Here is a 13,474-nt window from a genome sequence, read left to right as displayed (position 1 = left end):
GAGAGATGGAAATTCTAAGAAAGAAAAGAAAAGAAATGCTAGAGACCAAAAACATTAAGAAATGAAGAATGTCTTTGATGCAGTCATTAGATTGGTCACGGCTAAGGAAAGAATCTCGGAGGGGCGCCTGGGTGGCTCAATCGGTTGAGCGTCCGACTTCAGCTCAGGTCACGATCTCACGGTCCGTGAGTTTGAGCCCCGCGTCGGGCTCTGGGCTGATGATGGCCCAGAACCTGGAGCCTGCTTCCGATTCTGTGTCTCCCTCTCTCTCTGACCCTCCCCCGTTCATGCTCTGCCTCTCTCTGTCTCAAAAATAAATAAACGTTAAAAAAAAAATTAAAAAAAAAGAATCTTGGAGTTTGAGGACATGACAAGAGGAAATTCTAAAATGGAAAAGCAAAGAGAAAAAATATTCTTGGAAAAAAAAAAAGCCCCAAAATGTCCAAGAACTGTAAGATACCTACAGAAATTATAACATATATGTAATAAGAGTATCAGAAAGGGAAGACAGGCAGAAAGAAACAGAAACAATATTTGAAACAATAATGACTGAGAGTTTTCCCCAAATGAATGTCAAACACCAAACTACAGATCCAGGAAACTTGGAGATCAGCGAGCAGAATAAATGCATCAAAACTCACACAAACCCCCTCCCCACCCTAAGCAACAACGAACCAACCACTACCACCCCCTGACACCTAGGCATATTATATTCAACCTGCAGATAATTAAGGATAAGGGGAAAAAAAGAGGGGAAAAAATGCTTTGCATATAGTCGAGCAAATGTAACAATTATATCTGACTTCTTAGAAACCATATAAGCAAAACGAGAGTGGAGGGAAATATTGAAAGTGTTGAGAGAAAAAAACCCACCAACCTAGAATTCAGTACCCTGAAATATTATCCTTCAAAAGCAAAGGCAAAATAAAGACTTTCTCGAACAAAGGCTGAGGGAATTTATTGCCACTAGACCTGCCTAACAAGGAATGTTAGAAGACATTCTTTAGAGAGAAGGAAAATATAGGTCAGAAACTTGGATCTACATAAAGAAAGGAAGGGTATTCAAGAATGAATAAAGGTAAAATAACTTATTTTTCTTATTCTTAATTGATCTAACATTACAGTGTGCTCAAAATTGGAAGAGCAACAATGTATTTGATTATGTATGCTGTATACACATATATACTTTTGTATGCTTATGTCTAAGTGAAATGAACGACAATAATGATACCAAAGATGACAGGGAGAAATTAGAAATATTTTGTTATTATGAAGTATTTGTGCCACCCATGAAGTCGTTTTATGTTATTTGAAAGTGGACCTGGATTCGTTACAAATGTACATTACAAACTCTACGACAACCACTAAAAAAAGTTTAAAAATAAGAATTGGGGTGCCCAGGGAGCTCAGTCAGTTAAGCATCTGACCTCAGCTCAGGTCATGATCTCACAGTCTGTGAGTTCGAGCCCCGCGTCGGGCTCTGTGCCGACAGCTCGGAGACCGGAGCCTGCTTCGGATTCTATCTTTCCCTCTCTCCCTGCCCCAACCCTGCTCATGATCTGTCTGTCTCTCTCTCACTCTCTCTCTCAAAAATGAATAAATGTTTAAAAAATTAAAAACAAAAGAATTGATATGCTAAGAAAGGAGAAAATAGAGTCCTATAAAACGTTCAACTAAAACAAAAGAGTGGATCACAAAGATAGGATCACAAAAGATCACAAAGATAGGAGAAATGCAAAAAATGGAAAACTATATTGAACATGGTAGACATTAATCCGACTATATCAATAATCACCTTGAACATATACGGTCTAAATATGCCACTTAAAAGAGAGTGTCAGAAGGGGTCAAAAAATAATACCCAATTAATTATAAGTTGTCTAAAACAATGCTCACATTAAATGTAAGGACAGATATAGATCAAAATTAAAGGGAGGAAGAAAGATGTATCACGCTAACACTAATCAAAAGGGAACGGGAGTAGTTACATTAATTTTAGACAGAGTTGACTTCAGAGTTTGGAGGGATAGGGAGGGGCATTGCATAACGATAGAGGGCTCGTTTGTCCACGTATGCCCCTAACAACACAACCTCAAAATACATGAGGCATAAACTCATAAAACTAGAGAAATAGATGCATCTACTATTTAGGCAGATACTTTAACTTGTTTTCTATCAGAAAGGGACAGATCCAGCAGGCAGAAAATCAGGACATGTTTGAAGTTCAGAGCATGATGAGTCAACGAGATGTAATTAACATCTATAGACATCCAACAAGAGCACGTTACATATTCTTCTCGAGGTCACAGGGAATATTTACCTAGACAGACCACATTCTGGGTCATTAAATACCGCTCAAGAAATTTAAAAGAATAGGAATCATGCAATATCTGTTTTCAGACCAGACATCAATGACAGAAAGATAGCTGGAAAATCTCCAGATACTTGGAGATTAAACAGATAAATAACACAGAAGCCAAAAAAGAAATCTCAAGAGCAATCGAAAAATAATTTTAAATGAAAACAAAAATACTTATCAAAATTTGTGGAATACATTGAAAGCAGTGCTTAGAGGGAAATTTATAGCATATATGTGGGATAAATCCCACGTAGACAAGCCTGGTTCAACACTAGAAAATCAACATAATCTGACACTTCAATAAGCTAAAAAAGAAAAATCACATGATCGTATCTGTAGATGCAGAAAAAGAATCTGACAAAATCCAATACCCATTAATGATAACAACTGTCTGTAAACTGTGAATAGAGGGAACTTGCTCCACTTGATAAAGAACATTTACCAAAAAGCTACAGCGAACGTTATACCTAAAGGTAGGAAAGCAGAAGTTTTTCCACTGTGATCAGAAACAATGCAAGGATGCAACCTCTTATTACTTCTTTTCATCATCCTACTGGAAATTCTAGTTAATTCAATTCAGACAAGAAAAGGAAATAAAAGGCATACGCATTGGGAAGGAAGACATAAAACTGTACGGATGACCCCATCGTCTATGTAGAAAACCCAAAAGAACACACACGAATGCCTGGAGCTAATAAGCAGTTATGGCAAGGTGGCAGAATATGAGGTTAATGTACAAAGTCAATTGCCTCCCTGTATACCAGTAGTGAACAAGCGAAGTTTGAAATAGCAACCCACCCCATATAAACCCAGGAAACCTGGTTTATTTGATTGGAAGTCTAATACAGCAGGGGATTTAATCCCAAATGGAAGGGCCCTGCCAGGTCATATTATGTACTCCCCCTGCAATAAGATTAGGACACTCCTCATGGACTCCTCCATCAAGAATTCAACCTGTACCTCCCTCACAGGAAACCAATGAGCAAACTAATGTGCCTTTTTATTCCTGTGGTGAACCTGTGGTGTAGCCAGATTCTCGCACAGGGAGACAGGACGCCGAGGCTTTTTGTCCAGGAAGCAACTTTACTTGTGCCGGCATGGGCTCAGAGGGCTAAGACCCCCCCCCCCCACACACACACACAAAAGGTTGAGCCCTGAGCAGAGCGGGGTGGAGCCTTTTAGGAAATTTCTACTTCTCTGTCTCCCATATTTGGTGACACATATAGCCTGATTGGACACAGTCCAAGCAAGTTACAGTGTCAGGTCAGAGCTGTGCATACGTGTCTAGGAGTTGACTGGGCCACGTTGCAAGTCGCCTTCCTTTGTACTGAGAAGAATTCCACCAGATTCCTTAGGGAGGGGTTCCACCACAGTGCAAGACCTTGAATTTCTCTTCAAATGACAATAAAGAACACGAGGAGGGGCGCCTGGGTGGCTCAGTTGGTTAAGTTGGTTAAGACTTCGGCTCAGGTCATGATCTCATGGTTTGTGAGTTCGAGCCCCGCGTCGGACTCTGTGCTGACCACTCGGAGCCTGGAGCCTGCTTCTGATTCTGTGTCTTCCTCTCTCTCTCTGCCCCTCCCCCACTCGCACTCTGTCTCAAAAATAAACGTTAAAAAAAACCACATTTATAAAGGACATGAGGAAAATTCTGATTAACTCTGAAAGATTGTCTATTTAGGCTTCTCTTTCTCATCGTATTAACTTTATTTGGTTATCTTTTCTGGTGTCCCCCTGCCTGTTGCCAAGACTCCTTCACCTCCATAACTTCTAGCTGACAGATGATCCTTTCTACTCAAGGAGGTTCACATATGTTGTCTACCTTTGACTGGCTGCCTCTGCCTGTGGTAACTCCTATATGTATCTAAAGTCCCCAAGTGACCAACGTTGACTCATAGGTAGGGACATCTCTATGCCCCTATCTAGCAAGAAGTTACAGAAGAGAAGACCTTCCACCCTCAGCAACCTTAAAGATTTAAGGGTCAAAATTGTTCAGGGGGAAATGATGTGGGAAACAAAGGCAGAAGGAAATGGCAGAGAAAATTAAATTTCCTTATAACCTGCAGCTCATTGACAAATACTTGAGGCAGGCAGAGTAAAACGTTTCTCCAGGAACTCCCTACTGTCTTAACATCAATGCTTTGCTAGAGGGAAAAACAACCTTAGCTTGACAAGAGCAAGGCCTCCAGTCTTCTTTAGCACCTGAAAATCCCTTTGGAAACTTCCCCTTGTCTTTACCTCCCACAACTCCCAAGTATATAATCAGTCTCTCCTCATGGTCCCAGGGCAGCTCTTCCAGCCCATAGGTCCCGTCCCCATGCTTTAAATTTTTTTTTTTTCCAACATTTATTTTTGGGACAGAGAGAGACAGAGCATGAATGGGGGAGGGGCAGAGAGAGAGGGAGACACAGAATCGGAAACAGGCTCCAGGCTCTGAGCCATCAGCCCAGAGCCTAATGCGGGGCTCGAACTCACGGACCGCGAGATCGTGACCTGGCTGAAGTCGGACGCTCAACCGACTGCGCCACCCAGGCGCTCCCCGTCCCCATGCTTTAATAAAACCACCTTTTTGCACCAAAACAATGACAACAAAAAACAAAGCCAACAAACAAAAACAAAACAAACATTACCATTCCATGATCACCCCTTAAAATGAAATACTTAGGTATAAATCTAACACAATATGTACGAGATCTACGTGAGAAAAATCGTAAAATTCTGATGAAAGCTCTCGAGGAGAACTTAAAAAATGGGAGACAGAGCCTGTGTTCATACATTAGAAAACGTAATGTGGTCAAGATGTCACTTTCCCACCTTTATCTCTAGATGAAATGCAATGTGACTCAAATTCCTAGGAAGCTTTTTTGTGTCTGTGGACACACCGATTCTAACATTTATATGGAGAGGCACAAAGAACAGCCAGCTGAGTATTAATAGACAAGAACGAAGTCAGAAGAATGACACTACCTGCATTTCAAGACTTACTGGGGCGCCTGGGTGGCGCAGTCGGTTGAGCGTCCGACTTCAGCCAGGTCACGATCTCGCGGTCCGGGAGTTCGAGCCCCGCGTCGGGCTCTGGGCTGATGGCTCGGAGCCTGGAGCCTGTTTCCGATTCTGTGTCTCCCTCTCTCTCTGCCCCTCCCCCGTTCATGCTCTCTCTCTGTCCCAAAAATAAATAAACGTTGAAGACTTACTATAGAGCTACGGTAATCAAGAGAGTATGGGATTGTGAAAGAGTAGACATAGATCAATGGAACAGAATAGAGATCCCACAAATAGACCCATAAATAGAGTCAACTGACCCTGAAAAAGAGCAAAGGCAGTACAGTTGGTGGAAGTTTTGGGGTGATGGTGGGGTGGTTCGGAGCTGATGGCCAAGAAAGAATTCTTGAAGACGTCTTTGGTGCAAAAAGGTGATTTTATTAAAGCACGGGGACAGCTCTTCATGGGCCGGAAGAGCTGCACTGGGCTTGTGAAGACTGACTGGTTACATACTGTGGAATTGGGGAGGTAAAGACAAAAGCGAAGCCTCCAGAGGGACTTGGATATGCTAAAGAGGACTCTTAAGATACCTGAGGCCTTGCTTTTGTCAAGCTAAGGTTGCTTTCCCTCTAGAAAGACATTAACATCAGGACAGAAGGGGGTTCATGGAGAAACATTCTACTCTGGATTTGCCTCAAGTATTTGTCATGAGGCTGCAGGTTACAAGGAAATTTAATTTTACCTGCCATTTCCTTCTTGCCTTTGTTCCCCACATCACTATGGAGGGGAGGGTGATACTAGGGGCCCCAGGACACGGAGTCTGCAGGTTTTTAGAGGTTAGGCTGTTGATCAGATGGCCTTTTTCTTGTCATTTACTGAGATATTTGTAAATATCTCTATCAGTTTAACCATTTGTTTTATGTCCTTTCCTTTGTCCTTGGGCAGCCAGGAGTGCCTGAGGAATGTCACACATACCCCGCCTGTGGGGTGGGTAATGCCAGCTTGGGCTTGGCCCTCAGCTTGCCTCATGGCCCCTCATCATAGTGTCTTTTCAACAAACGGTGCGGAAACAACTGGACATCCATGTGCACATATACACGCAGACTTTCTGCCTTTCACAAAATTAACTCGGACGGGTCACAGACCAAATGTGAAATGCAAGACTCTAAAACTTCTGGAACACAATACTGAGAACACCTAATGATCTCGGATGTGGAGAAGACATTTTGGATACAACACCAAAGACATAATCCATAAAATAAATAATTGGTCAGCTAGACCTCGTTAAAATTACAAACTTCTGCTTTGTGAACAACCGCATGAAGAGATAAGCCACAGGATGGAAGAAAATATTTACTTTTAATTCCCTTGCCTTTGGGGATGTGTCAAGTAAGAGATTGCTACGGCAAGGGAATTAAAAGCAAAAATGAACTACTGGGACCTTATGAAGATAAAAAGCTTCTGCACAGCAAAGGAAACAACCAACAAAACTAAAAGGCAACCAACGGAATGGGAAAAGATATTTGCAAATGACATATCGGACAAAGGGCTAGTATCTAAAATCTATAAAGAGCTCACCAAACTCCACACCCGAAAAACAAATAACCCAGTGAACAAATGGGTAGAAAACATGAATAGACACTTCTCTAAAGACATCCGGATGGCCAACAGGCACATGAAAAGGTGCTCAACGTCCCTCCTCATCAGGGAAATACAAATCAAAACCACACTCAGATATCACCTCACGCCAGTCAGAGTGGCCAAAATGCACAAATCAGAAGACTATAGATGCTGAAGAGGATGTGGAAAAACGGGAACCCTCTTGCACTGTTGGTGGGAATGCAAATTGGTGCAGCCGCTCTGGAAAGCAGTGTGGAGGTTCCCAAGAAAATTAAAAATAGACCTACCCTATGACCCAGCAATAGCACTGCTAGGAATTCACCCAAGGGATACAGGAGTACTGATGCAATGGAGCACTTGTACCCCAATGTTTATAGCAGCACTCTCAACAATAGCCAAATTATGGAAAGAGCCTAAATGTCCATCAACTGATGAATGGATAAAGAAATTGTGGTTTATATACACAATGGAGTACTACGTGGCAATGAGAAAGAATGAAATCTGGCCCTTTGTAGCAACGTGGATGGAACTGGAGAGTGTGATGCTAAGTAAAATAAGCCATACGGAGAAAGACAGATACCATATGGTTTCACTTTTATGTGGATCCTGAGAAAATTAACAGAAGAAAATGGGAAAAAAAAAGAAAAAAATATTTACAAAAGACACATCAGATAAAGGGCTGTTATCTAAAATACAAGAAGAATACTTAAAACAGTGAGGGGCACCTGGGGGGCTCAGTCAGTTGAGCGTCTGACTCTTGATTTTGGCTCAGGTCATGATCTCTTGGTTCGTGGGATCAAGCCCCACATTGGGCTCCATGCTGACAGTGTAAAGCCTGCTTGGGATTCTCTCTCGCTCTATCTCTGCTCCTATCCTGCTTTCTCTCTCTCAAAATAAATCAACTTAAAAAAAAAAGATGTTGTAAAAAAAAAAAAAACAACAGTGAGGAAAACAATAATGCAATTTAAAAAACGGGCAAAAGACCTGAACAGACACCTCACCAAAGAAGACATTCAGATGAGGAAGCATATGAAAAGATTTTCAACATCCTATGTCTCTAGGGAACTGCAATTAAAACGAGGAGATAACACTACAGACCTGCTAGGATGGTCCAAATCTGGAACACTGACGATACCAAATGCTGATGAGGATTTGGAGCAACAGGAACTCTCGCTCATTGCTGGCGGGGGCTGGGGGGGGGGGGATGTAAAACGGTCCAGCCACTTGGAAGACAATTTGGTGGACTGTTATAAAACTAAACATACTCTTAAGATACACTCCAGCAACGGTGCTCCTTGGCATTTACCCAAAGGAGCTAAAAACCTATGTCCACCTAAAAATCTGCACATGGATGTTTATAGCAGCTTTATTCACAACAGCCACAATTTGGGAAGCAATGGAGATGCCCTTTGTTAGGCAAATGGATACGTAAAACGTGGGACATCCAGACAATGGAATAGTATTCTGCACTAAAAAGGATGAGCTATTAAGCAATGAAAAGGCATTGAAGAAACCCAAAAGCAGATTACTGAGTGAACGAAGCCAACCAACCTGGCCAGGTGACACAACGTACGATACCAACTACGGGACATTCTGAAAGCGGCAAAAACTGAAGACACTAAAAAGATCAGTGGTTTTGAGGGAAGAGAACAGGGAGCGAAAAAGAGGCCGAGCACAGAGGATTCGTAGGCAGTGGACGCATAACAATGGTAGATGCGTGTCATTATCCAATCGTCCAAACCCACAAAACGTACACCACCGAGAACGAACCCTACTGTCAACTGTGACTTCGGACAACGATGAGTCAGTGTGGGCTCACAGATTGCAATAAATGTACCACGGTGACGTGGGCTGTAGCCGGTAGGGATGCTGTGCATCTGAGACGATGGGGGTATCTGGGGAATCCCTGTACTTTCAATTCTGCTGTATGTCGAAAACTGTTCTAAAAACTAACATTTATTGGGATGCCTGGGGGGCTCAGCTGGTAGAGCATCTGACTCTTGATCTCAGGGTCGTGCGTTCAAGCCCCACGTTTGGCAAGGAGCCTACTTAAAAATTTAAGTGTATTCATTAAAAACCTCTATTACTCAATTTATTTAATGTACCTATTAATTTCTAAGTTCCTTCCTTAATGCTGTCCTTCCTGCATGTCACTTCTATAGCTCACAAATGCCCCACAGCGCACACACCCTGCCATCTGGAGGGTAAGGGCTGTGTTTTGAGCCAAGTGTGTGAATTACTTCCCGAACAAGTACGTTCATGAATGCCATGGAATTGATTGGAACCTAGGACTTTGCAGATTGCCTGGACACCCTCAATGGCCAAGTGAAGTTATTTGCTTTCAAGTCTTATTTACTTTTGCGAGAGACAGAGAGAGAGAGAGCCAGCGAGCACGCACAAACGGGGGAGGGCAGAGAGACAGGCGACAGAGAATCCCTAGCAGGCTTGGAACTGTCAGCACAGAGCCAGATGTGGGGCTTGACTTCACAAACCAGGGGATCGTGACCCGAGCCGATGTCGAGTCCACGCTTAACCAACTGAGCCACCCAGGCACCCCGAATGAAGCTCTTTTTAAAAGCTCGAGGGTGAGTATGCGCCACACCTAATCTTGGACGTCTACAGGGAGAGTGCACACGGCTAGGATCGGTACCACTCCTGGAAGAAGTCAGCTGGAGAAAAAGCGGCTGCCGGAGCAAGACTGCGGCTACTCTGAAACCATTCAGTCCGCTGACGTTTGAAATCGAAACGAAAAGTGCACAGTTGCTTTGAATCAGCCCTCCCGGTTGGAATCTTCCCCGCCATTTCGAGGGGCCGTTTCCAGTGTCCGGATTCTCCACCGGGGGCAGCAACCAGAGGCACACAGAGGTTGAGGCTGAGAACTTGGAATTTTTAAATTGGAAAAGTTATTTTTATTTTTAATTGAAGGAGACAGAGTTGACCTACTGAACCCTTACAGACAGTGTTCAAGAAAGATCAAGATAAAAGTAGCTTTGTTGGGGCTGGGGGGGGGAAGATTATGAAAATTCTGGCTTGCCTTTGCAGTACGGGGGGCGGAGGCGCTGGGGAAAATGATTTCTGTTCCATGAATGGTGCAACACTTGAGAAAGTTCCTTGACTTTTCCTACCTGTGGCTTCGCGGGGCGCGCTGCCAGGCTGGAGCTCGGGCGGCCCGGCGCAGGCAGCCCGCACGGGGGCGCTGTGGCCACGGGCTGAGCCCCGGGGGACCGAGGAGCCTCCGGGCGGCTGCCCTGTGTCCCCGGGCTGCAGGTGGCGGGGAAGCGGCGGAGCGGGCAGGGCGGCCGCGGGGGAGCGCTCGGGATGGGGCGCAGACGCGGGCAGGGCCCGGAGGAGCCCTGAGCCGCGGGCCGGGTGGCGCCGCGCCGCGCTCCGAGGGCAGGCGCGATGGCAGGGTCGTGGGGTGCCCCGGGAGGGACCCTGAAGGGCAACGGCAGCGCGCTGCTCAACGCCTCGCAGCGGGCGCCCGGCGGCGGGGAGGGGGCGCGGGCGCGACCCTCCTGGCTGGCCTGCACGCTCGCCTTCACCCTCATCTTCACCATCGTGGTGGACGTCCTGGGCAACCTCCTGGTCATCCTGTCCGTGTATCGGAACAAGAAGCTGAGAAACGCAGGTAGGGGCTCCGGGGGGTGGGGGGGCCCGGCCGCCCCCCAACCTTCACCCGACGGCCGCCTCCCCTCCTTCCTGGCCGCTTTGCCGAACGCAGCCCCCTGGCCCCAGCTGTCCATTAGCTTTTTCTAAAAAAGTGCGTTTTTCTTACAAACTGGGGGCTTAATTTTTCCCAAAGGGACAGAAGCCTGTCACTTTACTTTTCCTTTAACCCGCATGTGTAAGTTTTCTCTTTTCTCTCTCTCTCCCCTCCCCTCCAAGAAAACAGGGAGTCTGAAGTCCTCAAGGGGGTAGAAAACTCAACCAGAGTCAGATCCTCTTAATTTTAGGGGAAACCCCCACCATACGGTTTTCAGTTTCTGAGGTTTTACTGGATTGAGAGATTGCACAAAGTTCCTCAAGAAGTCCTTGACAATCAGATCAATGAGCTTACCAATTGTTCCTCCCAACTTTGTTACAATAGGAGAAAATATAGAAGCTGGTGAAATGATAGTGCCATTATTTTAGTTTTGTTGTCAGTTTTGGGCACGCAATTTACAAAGACTCATGAAGGCTCCTAAATGAGGTTATTACTCCTCCAAGTTAGAATGTAAACTTGTTGCCATTTTAAAAGACATTGTTGCAGAAAAGAGTATATTTACATATAATCTACTACCTAAAGCTAATTTTGTGTTTGAGCTTAACTTGCTTTATCCTCCAAGCAATGAACTGAAATTGGTTTATCTTGGGTGGGAGACCAGGGACGGCCTTGCATAGGACAGGGGGTGTTCAGATCTTTAAGTGATGAGGTACTTAGCTCTTTAGCTGGAGGCTGACTTTCTGGAGGTGGGGGTGGGGAGGGCAAGGAACCTTGCACTTACATGTTTGCCAAAAGCAGTATTTTTTGTTCTAATAAGGTAGTAGGTCACACTCAAATTTCCTTTAGCTGCCCTCCGGGAGGGCCCCCTTTTTCTCTATAATGCTTGCGACAGGGAATGGTTTAAGCTCAGTCAGGTAAGCATCCGACCCCTGATCTCAGCTCAGGTCATGATCTCCTGGTTCGTGAGTTCGAGCCCCACGTGGGGCTCTTTGCTGGCAGCACAGAACCTGCTTCAGATCCTCTGTCCCTCTTGCTTTCTACCTCCCACCCCCCGCCCTGCTTCACATTCTCTGAAAAAAAAAAAAATCTTTTTTAGAAAAAGAATTAACTTGATTATCACCCGCTAACACAAAGTGAATTTGAGTTAGTCCACTGAATAACCTCATTTCACATACGATTGGGCTTAAACTAGAGGCATTCTGCCTTTAAGAAGAGGCTCTTTGAAGAAAACATAGGCAGGAAGCTCCTTGGCTTCAGTCTTGGTGATGATTTTTTGAATCTGACACCAAAACGAGGAGGAACAAAAGCACAAATAAAGAGCTGGAATTACATCAGACTAAAAAGCTTCTGCACAGGAAAGGAAACCATCAACAAAATGAAAAGGCAACCTGCTGACTGGGAGAGACTATTGGCAATCCATGTTAGATAAAGGGCTAATACTTAAAATATTACATACGATATATATAATATATACGGAATATATATACGGAATATATAATACGATATATATAACATATACGGAAATCATACACCTCAGCAGCTAAAAAGTAATCTGATTTAAAAACAGGCAGAAGGTCTGAATAGACGGTTTTTTCAAAGATGACATCTAGATGGTCAACAAACACGCGAAAGGAGGCTCAACGTAACCCATCAGGGAAATGCAAATCAAAACCATAATGAGGTATCGCTCCACCCCATCAGATGGCTATTATCAAAAAGAAGAATTAACAAGGGCTGGTGAGGATGTGGAGGAAAGGGAACCCTGTGCACTGTTGTAAATTGTTAGGATGCAAATCGGGGCAGCCACTGTGGAACAGTATGGAGGTTCCTCAAAAAATTAAAAACAGGGGCACCTGGGTGGCTCAGTTGCCTAAGCGTTCCGCTTCAGCTCAGGTCGTGATCTCACAGTTCATGCGTTTGAGCCCCACCTCTGCCTGGTAGTGCAGAGCCTGCTTGGGATTCTCGCTCTCTCCTCTCTCTGTGCCCCTCCCCCACTCACACTTTCTCTCACTCTCAAAATAAATAAATAAACCTTAAAAAATCAAAAATAGAACAACCAGATGATCCAGCAGTTCCGTGCCAAGCAAAAACAAAAATGCTAACCCAAAAAGATACCTGCACCCCCATGTTCGCTGGGGGATTATTTGCAATAGCCGAGATATGGAAACAACTTTCGTGTCCATCAACAATGAATGGAGAAAGATGTACTATATATATACATACATATATGAACACATATATATACATACACATGCATACATATGTACAGAAGTTACACACACACACACACTCACACACACGAATGAAATCTTGCCATTTGTGACAACATGGATAGACCTTCAGTGCATCATGCTACCTGAAATAAGTCAGAGAAAAGACCAGTACCATATAGTCTCTCTTAAATGTGAAATCTAAAAACACAAATAAGGCACCTGGGTGGCTCAGTTGGTTAAGTGTCCAGCTTCGGCTCAGGTCACGATCTCACAGTTCATGGGTTCGAGCCCCATGTGGGGCTCTGTGCTGACAGCTCAGAGCTTAGAGCCTGCTTCAGATTCTGTGTCTCCTTCTCTCTTTGCCTCTCCTCTGCTCACACACTGTCACGTTCTCTCTCTCTCAAAAATAAACATTAAAAAAATTTTTAAAAGGGCTTATTAGAAAAAAATCTTAAAAAAAAAATTACCTGTCATCCCCAGGAGCAAAGCAGTGGGGGAAGCCTGCTTTCTCATCATGGCTGATTTCTTGCCAGTCTCCACTGTTCCCTCTATTTCTGGGATCTGGGGGTGCTGGCTCTGCTTATAATAGGTTAATCT

The sequence above is a fragment of the Herpailurus yagouaroundi genome, unplaced genomic scaffold (assembly GCF_014898765.1).
Source record: "Herpailurus yagouaroundi ecotype Mexico unplaced genomic scaffold, PumYag 181, whole genome shotgun sequence".
In the NCBI taxonomy this organism is placed as follows: Eukaryota; Metazoa; Chordata; class Mammalia; order Carnivora; family Felidae; genus Herpailurus; species Herpailurus yagouaroundi.
This window is presented reverse-complemented; position numbering follows the sequence as displayed.